Source organism: Populus euphratica, unplaced genomic scaffold (genome assembly GCF_000495115.2).
Source record: "Populus euphratica unplaced genomic scaffold, PopEup_1.0 scaffold56.1, whole genome shotgun sequence".
Classification (NCBI taxonomy): Eukaryota; Viridiplantae; Streptophyta; class Magnoliopsida; order Malpighiales; family Salicaceae; genus Populus; species Populus euphratica.
The window spans coordinates 370,267-387,650 of record NW_011499930.1 but is presented as its reverse complement, the minus strand read 5'-3'; positions in this window follow the sequence as shown (position 1 = coordinate 387,650).

Sequence of the window (17,384 nt, the reverse complement as noted above, 5' to 3'; positions counted from 1 at the left end):
ATAATTTATATTTCCTATTGCTCTTTTTTTTTTTTTTTCCCTATGTCACTACTGATTTTTACTTCCTCTTGCTTTTTCTTTGCAAAGAAAACTTCTACTTTCAATTGGAGACGTAGTAAACATACGTGAAGATACATGAAGCAATAAGATGCGGGAAGCTGAAGAATTCATCATATTTTTCTGCTAAACAATGTCGAACAAGAGTTCATCTGTCGCGCTATATAACCTTCTCTATACAAAAAAATAGAAAAAGTGTCACAACCAGAATATTAAAGTATGCTATCCTTCTAAAGAATGATAGAGAACCATGCTGGCTTGGAAATATAGGGAAGACTTAATTGATTTTAGAAATTCTTTGATATATATCTACAGGCAACGTCCATGGCTGATCTTTTCTCAATCCTCTGAAAGCTCCTAAGTTTGGACCAACCTATTTAGAGTGGGCGCAAGCAAATGTTCGAATGGTGTTGATTGTAGTGCTTTTCTGAGAAACTATCGAGTCATCTGAAAATCTTGGTGATTCCCAACTCCTTTCCTCCTCTTCATAGACTGCCTCCAGAACTCTCCTCTGCATGAAATCCCTCAACATTTCTTCAATGCCGTCGTGTTTCTTGTCCCCTTCCTTTGTTGAACTTGTTTTGTCCGGAATTTCTATGTATTGATGATCCATCGATCTGCTTCGCTTATCAGACTTACAATTTGGAGTAGCATTGCACAATTCCTTATGGCGAAGGAAACAAACACCGACTGTTACAGAACTAAATTCAGTCCTGGACATGCAACACTAAAAACAAAGAAAGATGGAAAGAATGATTGCAGCACCATTAAATGGATAATAGAACATTCTCGGCAACTAGATCGATAAATTTGAAATAAGAAAATGTACAAAAATAATTTTAAAATTGATTGCCATTGAGTACCTGCACTGATTAGAGCAACTATCAGGCTCCACATCACAAATCCTGCATCTGATTGATTTTCTTTAAGAAACTGAAATGATACAGTCATATAAGTTCTTCAAAGAAGGAGCATTTTATAGTGCTTAATTGATTATGTTTATGGGAAAATATTGATTTACATACATCAGAAAATAAAGAATCAACAGTGCTCTTGCTTGTCAAAGCAGCACCTGGAACATAGATTAGGCAAGCGTTATCGAGGCCTTCTGGTTTTGAAAACTGCGATGAATTTCAGAATATATATACAGCACAGAGGTAAATAAACCCAAGCTCGTGCAATTTGTATCCTGAACCTGAAATTAGTTGTACGTATGCTTGCTAGAATATTTTCCATGTGAAGAAATTACTTGTTTGCCTTGTATTATGACTGGAAAAAGAAACAAAAGAAAAGAGATATTTATATAATCCAACCGGATCTGTCAGGTTGTTTGCCCCGGCAGAAAATGCCATTGCGATGGCACCAAAAGTGTCTTTATTATTTTATGGAATCCTTACTTTACAAGGATTCTTTTCTTTACGCGAAGATCAACTAGAATACCCTTTTTATTTTGTAAGAATTCCTTAGTTACAACAATTCTTATTATTAATGATATTTAAATCAGTTTTGAATTTATTTTTATAATGCACATTTTTATACAAATAAATATAATTATTAATCTGGATATTAAATTAAAATTCACTGGAAGGTTATAAAAACCTTGTTTTTTATTAATTTAAGATTAAATTTAATCAAATATTGAAAAGGCTCCGTAATATAGTCTAGAAACTACTATGTGGGATTGACATTAATTTCCTTGTTAGTTTAAGTTTTTTTTCTATTTTATTTATAATTTTTTTGTTATTTTTTTATAATTGTTTAGGATATTTTACCAAAATATATATATATAGGATTAGTTAGTTTGTATTTAGATTTTTTTTTAGAGACTTTGATTTTAATAATTATTATTATGTGTGAGGTTTTGCTCATGTTTTTAGCTTTTTATTTATTTTTTTTTTAATTTATTAAAAATTAATTGTTTTTATAATATTATATATATATATATATATTCTAGTTCGTAATTTATCATGATTATAGGGTAGAGAATTTATCGAAAAATGAAAGCAGACGTAACATAGTGACATAAATATTATATCCAATATCACACAAAAATAAAACAATAGAATATAAAAAAGATTTGCATGCATTCTGTAGTCCAGCATAAATAAAATACGATGCAAAAACCCTTATTCTGCATCGAATGCCTTTGTTAAGCACAATTTTGGTTCATTCTCATGTTTGTCTAATTATTTTTGTATTATTTTGTTTGGTCTCTTGTATCCTAGTTGCCTACGAAAGCTACTCAAGCTGCATCATTGGTCTCCTGTCATTTATATTATTTGTCTTGAGGCACGTGTCAAGGTGCATGCATGTCCCGAGCCTGCTTGACCACAAAAACACGTGTTGATCTGTCACTGAATCCCAAACATGTGCGAGCCGTGACCACCCTTTTGGAGGTTGCTTAATATGACAGGTTTTCAAGCACACAAAAAAATAAAAAAAAAAATAAAAAACATTATCTAGTAATTTTGGATAAGAATTTTAAGGTTTTTTTTTATATATAGTTTATAACTCCTTGTTATAACTAGATTGCATTGGAGTCTTTGAGATATAATTTAAATTTTATTTAGTTGTTGATTAATTTTTATGCTTTTAGATTGATGCATGTAACATCTACTTAATAGGATAATATTTTAATTTATTTAACATCAAGTCAATTTGCAATCAAACATAGCATCCTAATTGTTTAATTTATTTACACAAAGCTATGGTATGACGTATGTCAATAGGATAATATTTTAATATAATCTTTCCCGCTTAAAAAAAATATTTGTTTACTTTTTTATAATTGTTATAATTGTTTTAATAAATGTTGGTTTTGTTTATATTTTTTTATACTTATTGGAAAAGACAATTTTATTTGTATAATTTTGACTATTGATTTATATTTATATTTTTCTAATTGTTGTGAAACCAAATTTATTATATAAATTTTGATCATATATAATTCTTAACTCGGGAATTAATTGTTCTAGTCAGCATTTTGATAATGAGAATTTCATCATTGTTATTTATGGTGTATGAGAAGAAACTTAAAAAGTTTTAAAAATTAAACTTTAAAAGATAGCGACAAAAAATATTGTTCAATTTGACCACCAGTTTTTATTGGAAGTTTTTATTGAAAAAAAACATTGAAGTTTTTAAATAATAAATTTGATTTCATTATTGTGCTAGCATTGAACATATGGAATCAAAGTAATTTTGTGTGTAAAAACTATATCTTAAATATATTAGATAATACAAAATATAATGTGTACAATTCAATAAAAAATGCAAAGATACTTTGAAAAGTTGTGAACAAGAAATTCAAGGTTGAAGTTGCCACTATAAAAAAATTCATAATCGGTAAATTTTTAGATTTTAAAATGATTAACTCAAAGATTACTATGAATCAAGTTCACGAGTTATAGCTCACCTTGTATAACATTTGTTTTAAAAATATAGTTATAAATGAATACTTCTAGAAAGAAGTAATTATTGTAAAATTGTCACCATCTTAAAAAGAATTCAAGAGTTATCTTAAGCAAAAATGTAAGGATACGAGAGTTGAATACATCATTTTAAGGTTGTGAGTAGAAGAGGACAATAAGTTGTTGGAAAAAAAAAAGCAAAATCTATTGGTATAGCCCCTAAAACTAGCTTGTGATGAACTTCCAAATTAAAGATCAAAGGAAAAACTTACTGTATAAGGGAAAAATATTGCCAAATTAAATGGCAAATACTTTATATGCAATAACACAAGGCATTTGGATAAGGTATGTAAAAATGGAACTCAAGAAAGGAGCCCAAAAAAATATTGATTGATAAAGTCAATATCAATAAGGTTTATTACCTCACTAATAAAATTTTATAAATAAATATGTTTTTTATTCTTTTTGAAGTCAACTAAATACTAATGCAACAAGACATATATACACCAAAAAGAAAATGTTCTCCACTTATAAAGAAATGGATGGCGAACAATTATACATGAAGAATTGAAGAATTCAACTTTTAAGGTATTAAATATTGGGAAGCTCTTATTAAAAATAATTTGTAGAAAAAATTGACACTCAACTATGTGCTTTATATTGCTCACATTAGGATGAACTTAATGTTTGGCTCATTATTGAATAAAAATAGTTCTAAGTTGATTTTTAAAAGTGATAAATTTATACTTTTTAAAAATAAAGTGTGCATATAAGAGGGGTATCTTAGTGATGACCTCTTACCTCTTGAAAATAAAAGTTATGATCAATGTAACCATGGATGAGAAGAAAATAATTATCATACATATTTTTCTTATATACTTCAGTCTTACAATAGGTAATGTGAATTATAATTTTATATAAAGGTTAATAAATCCTTAGTTATTATCAAGAATGATTTTTTTATAAAAATCATGAGTATGAGGTTTGTATAGAATTAAAATTTATAAAAAGAATTCTTTTTATTCAATTGTAAGAAGCAGCAAACCATTATGTTTAATTTACTGGGGTATTGATAATTTAAAGTTTATGCAAATTAGAAGTAGAAAAAAGTATTACATTACTTTTAAAGATGATTACACGAGGTAATGTTATATTTTTTTAATTAAAAATGATAAGAAAATAAAGGTAATAAAAGTGATAAGGGCCTAAATTTAATGAATTATATTTATAAAATGATATTATCTACCAAACTATCGCTTCTTATTCATGTCGCATCTTAATGAAAGTCAATATTGGAACTAAAATGTATCATGAAGAATTTAGAGTCGTCACCTAATAATTAAAGAAAATTAAAAATGCTAAAAAATACACTAGTTTCAGATATTAGGGTAAGGAGTTAGTTATGCTTAATGAAAAAAAGATATCACCATTATAACATTTTTTTTTATGAAAGATTATATTTGTTATATGTTTTCTCTTACATTTGTCTTTTTTTATTTCCCTTAATTATCCTCATTTTTTAGTTTTTATTTTTATTTTAAATTTCTAATTATTTTGTGGAAAAATTAATTTCATCTTTTAGACACTTCAAAAAATAAAATCAATATCTAAAAATAAAAGACTCATATCATTAATGTTAAGTTTTAAAATAAAAATTTTCATTGAAATCACTAAAAATAAACATAACTCATATTTAATTTTAAAATATCTATACAATATACAAATTAAAAGGTACTCGTTGATTTTATTTTTTTTTCACAAAGATTTTAGGCATTGATCCTTTAAAGAAAGAGATTTGTCTTTTGCGAAAACTTTACTAAAAAAAAGAACTTTCGAATTTTATTTGCTCATCTTAACATCAATATGCTTATCAATTGATATTCTACACTTTGTTCACCATACTAACAGGTTATCTCTGCATCTGCATGATTGCCCAACAGTATAAAGGATGTTGCTAAGGGTGAAGTAATTTTTGGGAAGCAAATTATTATTATTATTATTATTATTATTTTGAGAATACTGTAAATTCTTTTAACTCACACACACACACAAAAAAAAAAAAGCTTCAATGATATGGGCCTATTATTTCACTTCACCACCCTCCTAACAAATATATATACAAATAAAGAAATGAAATCAAAGTAATATCGATCAAGTTTGCTGAATGAAAGCAATATACAATGACTTGCATGGACCAGAAGTTAAAAGACGAACTGTAGCAGTAGGAAAAAATTATGACGCTGCGGTCTTTCTTTATTTCTTCTTGCCACCAACCTCTTCTAATTCAATCTTTGACTTTGACTTCCCCTCTTCTTCTTCTTCTTTTTTTGTCCTGCTGTCCTTTCGCTCTACCTCCCTTGTCCTTTTCTCTTCTTTTTTCTCCCCCTTCTTCTTCTGTATCCCAAGGTTCCTTTCATAGGAAAATTTCAGTCCTTTTATTATTAGAGTGTCTTAATAAAGAAAACCACTACTGACTTAAAAGGATTGGATATTTGCATATTGTCTTAATGAATCTAGATAATAAACTAGCTTGGACGCTAGCTATGAATTCTTTTTCGCTTGATTTATAGGGACAGAATCGAGAGTTAAAAGTTGAACCTTAAATAAAAAAAAAAAAGGTTGGTGGGGTTTGTTAAATTTATAGGGTTTTTTGTAGTACAGTTAATCTAATTTGAAATAAAATTATTGTTGGTATTTATGAGCAAATCATTTATAAAGAGGTTTATTGTTGGTATTTATGAGCAAATCATTTGTAAAGAGGCTTTTGGTTCAAATATTTTTTGGGTTGAGAACACATTTAACTACAGGAGAATTTTTTTATAAAAAAGTCAAATTGGTGACAGAAACTACAAAGTTCTTGTCTGATACATTTCATTTTTCACTTTAGGTGTTTTTGGAGTTTGAGATCCTGAGAAGTCTTAAAGACCTTCTTTTTGTGTGAAGCTCACAAGTTCACTGTATGTAAGCTGGTTATATGGTATGGTTTTGGTTGTAAAAGTATTCTTGATTTTGTTTCGGACCTTTTCTCCTAAGAGAATTGGTAAGCCTATGAGGAATTTTTTTTTTTTTCAAAAAGGCTGGTTTAAATCTTCTTGAAGTATCACACGAGTAAGGAAAATATTTTTATACCACTGAAAGTCACTGAGTTTCTTGCACCGAAGGTTGGAGAGAAGTTTAGCATTTTAATCTTTCAAATGGGAAGAATCTCTAACAAAATGTAAGGAGATGGAGGAGATGCTAATTGAGTTGTCATTTTTTTCTTAAAATTTGTAATTGAATATAGAATTTAAACCCTAATTTTTTACACCACGAATATAGCCAAACTATTAAAAACTAAGTTTCTTTTATTTTTACAACACCATGAGATCTACTAGGATTATAACCAAGCCCTAGTAGTGTAAGAAAATTCACTCTGCCTTGTCTAAAAATCTTCAAAACCTATTAACAAAATGACATTGTTTCACTCATATATCCATGCCTTGCTTTTTACTTTTTCTATAAAAATACATTCTTTCACTTAATATGATATAATGTCCTTTTCAACTTAGAAATAGAGTTTTTTTAATTGAATTGGGTTAAAATTCATAATTGTTCCCCTATTATGGTGCTTTTTGCTCCTTGGAACCTAGACTTGCAATTGTTTTTATTTTAGTCAATTTTCATTTTTTTCTTTAATTTCTTTCAATTCTGCTCCTGATTAGTTTACAATACGCCTCTTATTTTTCCATTTCTTCCATTCTAATCTTGGTTTTTCAATTCTTCATCTTCGGGCTAATTTGACTCCTCATTTCAACTTTTTTCTCTAATTAAGTCCTCAATTAATTTATAATATGACTATTTATTTCAAAATTATCTTTGAATTTTTAATTTCTTTCAGATTTAGCCAAATTAAATCAATTTAAGCCCTTTTTTTTCAATTTTCTCTTTAATTCAAAACTCAATTATAACCTATAAATTCTTCAAACTTTATTTTTCGTCTGTGATACTCAATTAGCTGTTCATTTTCAATCTCTTTTAAATTTTTTATGTATATTTTTTTTTTTAATATGTAAAAAACAATGGGGATCCAAAATTAGGTACAACAATTCACATCATTAAAATGACATTTCAGAACTTAAAAAATGAACTTTAAAATAAATGATCGATGTTATATTGATAAATTCATGAGTACCTCAAAACTTATGGGGGAGGTAATTTTAATTGTCAATTATATACTTAACAAGTACCCTATAAAAAACTAGAGAAGTCAACATATAAATTGTGAAAAAGTAGAAAATCTTCTTATAAATACCTCAAAGTATAAGAGTGTATTGCTAAAGTGACAGTACTTGATCCAAAAAAGGTCAAGATAGAACCTAAAATTATAAGTTATGTATTTATTATATATATTTTATAATAGTAGTGCATATTAATTTCTTGTATATAAATTAAATATTGAGGATATTCATCCTCATACTATTATGGAATCAATTACTACTATATTCTTTAAAAATGTATTTACATTTAAGATAGTATACAAAAAGCACTCATTTATTTAAGAAAACAATTAAGATTAACTCAAGTAATAATCATCGCAACCCACAATTATATGTTAAAGTGTGTTACCTTTAACAAAAGAACCAAAAAATGATGAAGTTGAGTTTGGAATGAGAAAAAAAAATAACCAAAACATTTTGTTTAGGTTTTTTGATATATTTGTTAGAAAATAAATATTAGATATAATCTGGTGTTTTTTGAGGAGAAATGCCCTAATCAAAATGTGCTTTAAATTTAAACTCAAACGCATATTTGGGGCTTGGCTCAAGTTGGCTTATGCTTGGGTTGAGCCCTACTCGTAGAGTAGATCTTAAGCCCGGCTTATGTTTGAATTTATTAAAAAATAATTTTTTAAGACAACACAAAATTATTTTTTATAACTTAAATTTGAGCATGAGTTTGATCAATGAAAAAATATTTCCTCTAGCCTAGCTCATTATTCTATCTAGTTGTTGAATGTAAGGAACTAATTAATTTTTCTAAAACTATTTTAAGAACATTAAAAGTTTGTTCACCTTAATTGTCATTTTATTTTTAAATCCAAAAACATTGAAATTTAATTCTAGTTTTATAGCGGGTAATTAAAATTCATAGCGAAGAAATTCTATGAATTTTTTTGTTCCTAAAATCATTTATAAAAGGAGCTGAAGAATAGTGTTTTGTAATTGTTTTTTTATAGGAATTCTCCAAAATTTCTTACACTCTCTTCTTTACCTATTTTTCATCTTCTTCTTTTTTTGGTCTTAAATCTTTTTTTCTCTTGTTATTTTCTTTCTAATTTAGAGTTTAGATTCAACCCCTCTAGAGATATTATTAACTACAATTTCCTTAATTTGTTGGAGTTTAAGAATATATTTAAATAAGATGTGTTGTTGAAAAATCTAAAAGCCTTATTAAAGAAATTTATTTTACACCAAATAAAGGATAAAAAATCTTTAAGAATAAATAATTTATTATTAATAACAATAAAAATTTCAGACTACGTGTATTTATAAGGATTCAATAAATAAATATTGTAAACTAGTTTTATTTTGAATACAATTCTTATATGTATGGTATATATGCTAGGATTATTTTTCTAAAAGTTATATAATATTATATATATATACACACACATACACACCCATTTTCATTGTCATTATGGAAAAAAGAAATATCACTATATTAGTCATTCATATATATATTCTTCAATAAATAATTAAAAGAATTTTTAATCATATAACATTCAAAATTTAAAAGGCATCATATTTATAATATAATAAACTACATATGATTAAGAAATTGTGTTCAAAATAATTGGCATGGTAATAACGTCCTTTTTTTTTTCTTGAGATTCACATAAAATATTCTTTTATTCCTCTCTCACCAATCATGAATAATAATTTGATTATTTTTTTCTATTTTTATTAATATTAACCCTTGAATTTATTATCGTATTAAAATCTTTAAAAATCAAATTTTACACCTTTATCTTTGTAATAATTGCTCATCCAATAATTCATCCTCATTTTTAAACTCCAACAAGACATCTTTAAGCGTGCAAAGGCAGTTCTCATTTCTGAAAGTAATTATTTTTCATATTGTTGGACTTTATCATGTCGAGGCTCTAGAATCGAAATCTAAACGATATAGTGTAGAATATACCTATTTTTAATTTAGTTTTAAATATATTTATAACTTGATCATTTTATGTTATTTCTTCTGAATTTTGTTATTCTTTTAATAGATATAAAAAGAGAAAAGAAACATATAATATGGAAAAAAAATATTTTTAAAATAAAGAGATATTAAAATGAATATGTTCAAGCACTAATAAATAGATAAATTTTAAAATCAGAAGGATTATATAATTCATAAAGGATTAATTTATAATTTAACTCAACTTTGAATAAAAAGTATCCCTACCAGAACATAAAATAAAAATAAAAATAATAAAAAAATCCCACCCTATCTGCCAGCAAGGCCACCCAGACACCACCCTCCTTCAGCGTGAGGAAAAATTAGGTAATGACAGCATAGAAGTCAAAAAACGCCCACCATTTGGTCTTGGCCTGTAGTGTTCTGGTCACACATTTATTTCATCTTTTACCCTCAAATTCCCCCATTTATGCCAATGCAGCCACCCATAGTTTAGGAGGTATGAAGACTTTTTCAGGGATGCAAATGACATTTCACGCCCTGGAAGAAACTAGTTACCCCAACCAGGAGTATTCTTTTGCTTTTCAATTGATACACGTGCACGCACACCAGCGAGGAAAAACCAAACCCCAATACCCCCACTTTTCCTCTCTCATTTAGCCCTATCCAACCAGGTTCCGACAAGTCACAACAATGATGCAGGAAGTGAAGTCATCGTCCCCGGTTCATCCCCTGTCTCACCTTATCCACAAGCACTCACATCCACGTGGCAAATCATGAAAGATCTCCTAGTCTCACATGGGTATATTCAGCGACTCCCTGGACCACACTACAGACAGACACAAAGGCCACGTCATGTTTCTTACTTTATTTTTTTACCCATTTCTCTTTTTCCGGAAGAAATTTAGGATCGAAGCCTATTCCTATCTTATCCACTGCCTTTTTTTCTACTTTATATATCCTTCACGAATTATTATTATTATTATTATTAGCTGTAGTATTATATTCCATTCGTTACTAGGTTTTGACTTTTTCAAACTCCTATTCAATTGCATTTTTTACTATGTTAATTAATTTTTAAATTACAGAACTCTAGATAATAGGGAATTATTAAATTAAATATATATACTCGTTTATGAATCTGCCTGTGAAGAGATAAAATTGCATATATTTATATCTATAATAAATATTAGCATGCCTTAAAATGATGACTTGGAAGGTTAATAAGCATGAATCCTCAATCTTCGAGGAAAAAAATAATTTTAACTAATCAAAAAAATAAATTTGATCAATAATCAAATGCTAAAACATCGGGTCACATCACAAGAGAAACCCACGATTTTTTTAATTGTTTTTGCAATCAACGCGGGCTTCCCACGTTTAAAGCAAACTCACCTTCTTGTCGTTGCTCGTTTTCGCCACAACTTTGAAGAGTAGATCCGAAGTTCCTCCACCGGAATTCAAGGGGGCAAAACATTTTTTGCTTAAAGAAAAATATTATTTTACGAAAAAGGAAATTTACATACGAAGATATGTGTTAAATATCTGTCTTATTATTTATATCTTATATACATTTAGTTTTGGTATCCATATATTGTTATAAATTATAGATATATTTTTATATTTTATATTTTTTTAAGCTAAAAAAAGTTATAAATTAAGATTCCACAGAAAAATTACTATTAGATTAAGCATAATATATAAAGATAAATAGATATAAATATGATAAATAGTCAATGGTGTAAGTTGCCTAGGTGTTAATACATTTTGCCTAGAATTCAATAGAGATAAAATGGCAATATTGCATAGGAAGCAATGAATTCAGTAAGTAGCTTGCAATAATTCATACAAGTTATTGAGTTTTTAACTTGAAATAGACATTGACTTTGGATCATTGACCTTCTAAACTGGTAATAAACACATCAGAAACTAGTAATAAAGTTTGCAATTAGACATGCAGGTTATACGTTATAGTTATAATAGGATTATGAGTTAGTTGTAGCATTTATAGGCATCCAAATTATGAGGGATAGGTGGTTGAACATAGGGCATAACTGAGATTGCTATATAAACCACTAAAATCGTAGGGATATAGGGGAGAAGTCGTCCAATATTTGCTAGAAAATAGGTCATTAAGTTCATGAAGAACATATGGGAGAAAATGCCCTACCATGTCTAAAAAAATAAGGATGATAGTTTTGCATTGTAATTCACATATCTTTGTCTATAAACAGGTTGAGAAGCCTTCATTGTATATCCTATAATCTTTGTACATAATGCACACACTTACATTGTGTAAATCCTTTATTTACAAGATTAATAAATGTTGAGAGATTTTCATATATATATATATATACACATAGTTAAAGAATAATATAAATCATATTCTAGAACCTCACCTAACAGTTTAAACTTTTGAGTTGAGATGGTTCTTTGACATGGTATCAGAACCTTGATGACCAAGTGGTCACGAGTTCGAATCTCACCAACCCCCATTTATTTGATAAAAATTAAGCATAAGGTAATATGGACATGTACAAGTTTCAAACCCAAAGGACTTTTACTTGAGAGGGTGTGTTAGAGAATAATATAAATCATATCATGGGACCTCACCTAATAGCTCAAACTTTTAGGTGAGATGGTTCTTTGACATGTGTGTGTGTGTACTTCATGCTTTTTAGTTTATTTACTTGTGTTGGTTCTTTACTTATGACAAGCCAATTGTGGGGACTTTCTTAGGTGAGCGAAACATATTGTTGTAGGCAAACATGAGTGAAAGGATGAGGTAAAACTTAGTCCAATAGGGATTAGATTATAACATATGGCTGATTTTTTAGGTGAAAAATTTAACCTTGTGACAAGTAGTACTAAATCACAATTGATTCTAAGATCATATAGCCTAAAGTCATGGAAGTTATTCAGGAATGATTGGTATGTCTTGAGACTTTGATAGGGCAAGTGGAAGAGGGTGAAGAATGCTTTATCATTGATTGATTGAGGGAACAAAAGTAGTGAATGGGCTAAAAGTTTATACATTTTTCTTATAGTAAAATCGAGTGAACAGTTGGAAGCTACCGAAGAAACTATTGTCATTCTGAAATGGGCAATAAGAAACACTTCTAGTAGGGTAAGTACATTTAAACTTAAAGCATTTGAACCAAAATTTTTCAGTGGGTAAAGAAATTAGAAGGAACTTGAAAATTTCTTGTTGGACATAAAGCAATACTTTAGTATTGTGAAGATCGACGTGGCTGAACAAGTGAATCTTATCGTGATATATCTCATGAGTGATGCTAACCTTTAATGGAGGACGAGGAACAAAGAGAATTTAAATGCTAGACATCCCAAGATTAAGACAAGGGATCATCTAAAATAAGAACTGAAAGAGCAATTCTTTTCGAATAACATGTCTTGGATTGTGCGGAAGGAATTAAAAAAGCTAAAACATGATAGGTCAGTTCGTAAGTGTGTCAAATATTTTAGTTCTTTGATTATTAACATTAAGGATATGTTCGAAGAGGACAAGTTATTGGACTTCATATTTGGACTTTAATCTTGGGGCACAAGAAGAACTGAGATGACAGAAAGTAAAAAAATTGTCCTTTACTATCGTTGTTGCAAACAACTTGGTTAATTTTAAATCGACTACTAGATAAGGCTTTATGTCGGCCTCTTTCAATTCTAAGGTATAGAAAAAGGAACAAAAGAAGAAGAAGAAGAAGTTCAATGGATATAGGTAAGGCTAAGTTAATAGGTGCACAAGCTTGCTTTATTTGTAGTGGTGCTCACTTTGCTAGGGAATGTCCAAAGAGGGAGAAGCTAAATGATATTCAAGTTGAAGATAGTAATGAGGATGAGAGGGTAGTTATGCACGTTAATATTATATATGTTAAACTAAATTTGTGGATACAGGTGCTGAAACCAATCTTTTTTTTATCAAGACTTGATGAGGATTGATGTGCTGTGAAAAGGGAAGTCAATGGCTGAAGATTTGATATATGTATAAATTAGTGTAAATGAGCAGCCAATTAATACCGTGTTAGATTTAAGTGCGACCCTCACATTCTTGGCTAATTAATTAGTGAAAGATCTTGGTTTAAGATTAAGCAATAATCATGTCTCCATGAAAGTAGTGGATTCTAAGGCATAGAAAATTACAGGTATGTTCTATGATGTGCCGATTATGTTAAATCGATTGAGAGGTAACTAAGATATGTTGGTTATGAATTTAAATGATTAAAATATCATTTTTAATTCAAAGGATTAAAATATCATTCTTAATCTTGATTTATTGAGAAAAGTCAAGATTGCTTTGATGTCATATATGAATGGAGTTATGATTACAAGTGAGGATTGCCTACGTTTTATCCCCTATTGTAACGTCACATCAACTAATGCAACTAAGGGTGTTTAATCAAGGCTATTACTATTGAGAAGCCATAATAAAAAAAAAAGGCAAGGAAATGTTTCTTGTAATAGAAGTAGATGAGAAAACAAACTGTTGTGATAAGATACCAAAAAAAATTGCTAATGTACTATAATAATTTGAGAATATAATACCACCTCAACTATCAAAGAAACTCCCACTAAAAAGGGTTATAGATCATCATATTGAGTTGGTTCTAGGAATAAAGCCACCATCTCAACCCCCTTACCAAATGTCACCTATGAAGTTGATGGAATTGAGCTGTTGGGAGAGTTGATTGATGCTAGATATATCTATTATTTCAAGGTTCTCTATGTGATCTGATTTTGTTCAAAAAAGGATGAATGAGAGTTTTTGCACATGTGTTGGATATAAAGCACTAAAAAAGATGATAATTAAAAATAAATATCATATTCATTTTATTCAAGACTTGATGGATAAATTTTATGGGGCTTCTATCTTTATAAAGCTAGACTTGTGATCTAAGTATTGGAAAGTCATGATTGTTTAAAGGAATGAGCATAAAATGATGTATGTAACAAGGTTTGGTGCATACAAATTCTTGGTGATGCCATTTGGCTTAACAAATGATCAAATAATATTATGTAATCTTATGAATGATGTCTTGTATGATTTCTTATAGTTTTGTTATTGTCTATTTAAATGATATTATGATCTATAGTAAGGGTATGAGAGATCATGCAATTCAACTTTTGAAAGTTTTTAATTGATTGAGGGAACACGAATTATTTGTAAAGAGAGAAAAATATAAGTTTGTGAAGTTTGAGATTATGTTTTTTAGACCATTTAATTAGGAAGAGATATATGAAGATAGACCCATGAAAGATTCAATTCATCATTGAATGATCAACACCGAAGACAGTCCTAGAGTCAAGAACCTTTTTGGGGTTTACAAACCATTATAGATGACTTACTAAGGGCTACAACAAGAAAACAACTTATTTTTTAAATCTTCTAAAAAAGAATCAAAGACATGAAGCCATTTAAAGTGTATATTAATGCTTCAGATAGAGTCATTAAAGGAGTACTGGTACAAGAGGAACATCCGATTGCTTTTGAGAATTAAAAGTTGAATGATACTAAATATAAATACTTGAATCATGAGAAGGGAATGATGACAATAGTGCACTGCCTTGGCATATAGAAAATATATCTGTTGGAACTAAGGTTCGTTATCAAGACCAAAAACATTGCTAACATCTTCTTTAAGACATAAAAGAAGTTGTCGCAATAAAAATTCTTGGTCGAGTATAGTTTGTATAAGAGCACAACTAAAGAGGGATAATCAGATTGGGGATGCACTTAGCAGATACGAAGTAATTATTACTATTTTTGCTATTGTTTAAGTGGAGTCAAACATGCTAGATCAACTTCGCTAAGCTATTGAGAAAGATGTAACATATAAAAAGTTAGTTAATCTTAAATGAGAGGGGAAAATTCAGAAATATTGGTTGGAACATGACCCACATTATACAAAAAAAAAAAAAAAAAAAAAAAAAAAAAAAAAAAAAAAAGGTTGAATCTTTATCCCAAATGAAGAGCTATAAAAGTATTTGATGATAGAGGCTCATGACTCGCAATGGGCTGGACATCTAAGTAAAGAGAGGATACTTGCACTTTTATCCCAAACTTATTACTAGTTGAAGATGGATAATGACAGAACATTATGTCAAGACTTATCTAATGTGTTGGCAAAACAAGACTTTACAATAACGAGAGACAAGCTTGTTACAGTCATTACTAATACCAAATAAACATTGGGTGTCAGTTTCAATAGACTTCATTTTTAGGTTTTTAAAGGTTAATAGCACGGATACCGTGATGGTTATTGTCGATATATTCATCAAGTGTGCAGTATTGTTGCTACTTTAATGATATGTATAACTAAAGTTGTCATTGGTTTGTTCTACCATAGTGTGGTGAAGTGTATTGGGTTGCCTTTAGACATTATAAGTGATCACGATGTGTAATTTACAAGCAAGTTTTGGACAACATTGTTCAACATGATAAGGACGAGCTTGAAGTTCTCCACTACCAATCAGCCTTAAATTGATGAGTAAACAAAGAGAATCAATGCATTACTTAAACAATTCTTAATGACAAATATATAGTGAAATTGGTTGGAGTTGATGGACAATGCACAAATTTATAGCAATTCGAAGATAGAGTGTATGAATACCTTACCTCTATTTCAAAAAGGACATTAGACTCTTCTGATGAGGGTGATTTGTTAGAGGCCTAAGTATTATAATGCTCTAATGAATGCACTCTACCTAGAATTTAACAACAATGAACAATGGCAACCTTGCATAGATAATAATGAATTCAACATGCAGCGTGTAATGGTTCATACAGGTCATTGAGTTATTGACGATGTAGGGCTTAGATCATGGACCTTTCAAGCAAGCATCAAACACAAAATAAAACTACCAGAATGGGCAGTTAGACATACATGTTGTGGGTTGTAGTTATAATAAGATTGTGGGTTAGTTGTGGTGGTTATGAATATCCAAATCATGAGGGATATATGGCTAAACGTGGGGTATGATAGGAATGCTATACAAGTCACTAGGGTCAAAGGACACATGGAGAAATTGCTGAAAAATAAGTTATTAAGTTTAAGGAGAACATATAGGAGAAAATGTCCTACCATGTCCTAAAAAATAAGGATGATAGTCATGCCTTGTAATTCATATATCTTTGTTTATAAATAGATTGAGAAGCTTTAACTATATGTCATGTAATCTTTAGGCATATCACATAAGCTTATATTCATGTAAATCATTTGTTTATGAGATAAATAAAGGTTAAAAGATTTTCTTATTTATGTTCTGTGCTTTTTAGTTTATTTACTTGTGTTAATTTTTTACTTATGACAAACCAATTATAGAAACCTTCTTAAATGAATGAAACTTATAGTTGTAAACAAATATGAGCAAAGAAAAAGGATAATACTTAGTTTAGTGAGAACTAGACTAACACACGTGATTGAATTTTATAGTAAAAAATCTTCCCATGTAGCAAATGTATATTATAAGCATAAATTGGCTTGATGGATAGTTGTTTTTCTTAAATTTGTTTTTATTTGGTAATACAATGCAATGCAATATATTTGTAAAAATATTTTTTTATTTAAAAATATGTTAAAATAACATATTTTTAGTTTTTTTTTAAATTTTAACATTAGTGTATTAAGACTACGAAAAAAACCTAAAAAAATTAATTTAATATATTTTTAAATAAAAAATTTAAAAATTTATCACAATACTGTACAGTCACTTTGTATATTATAAGCA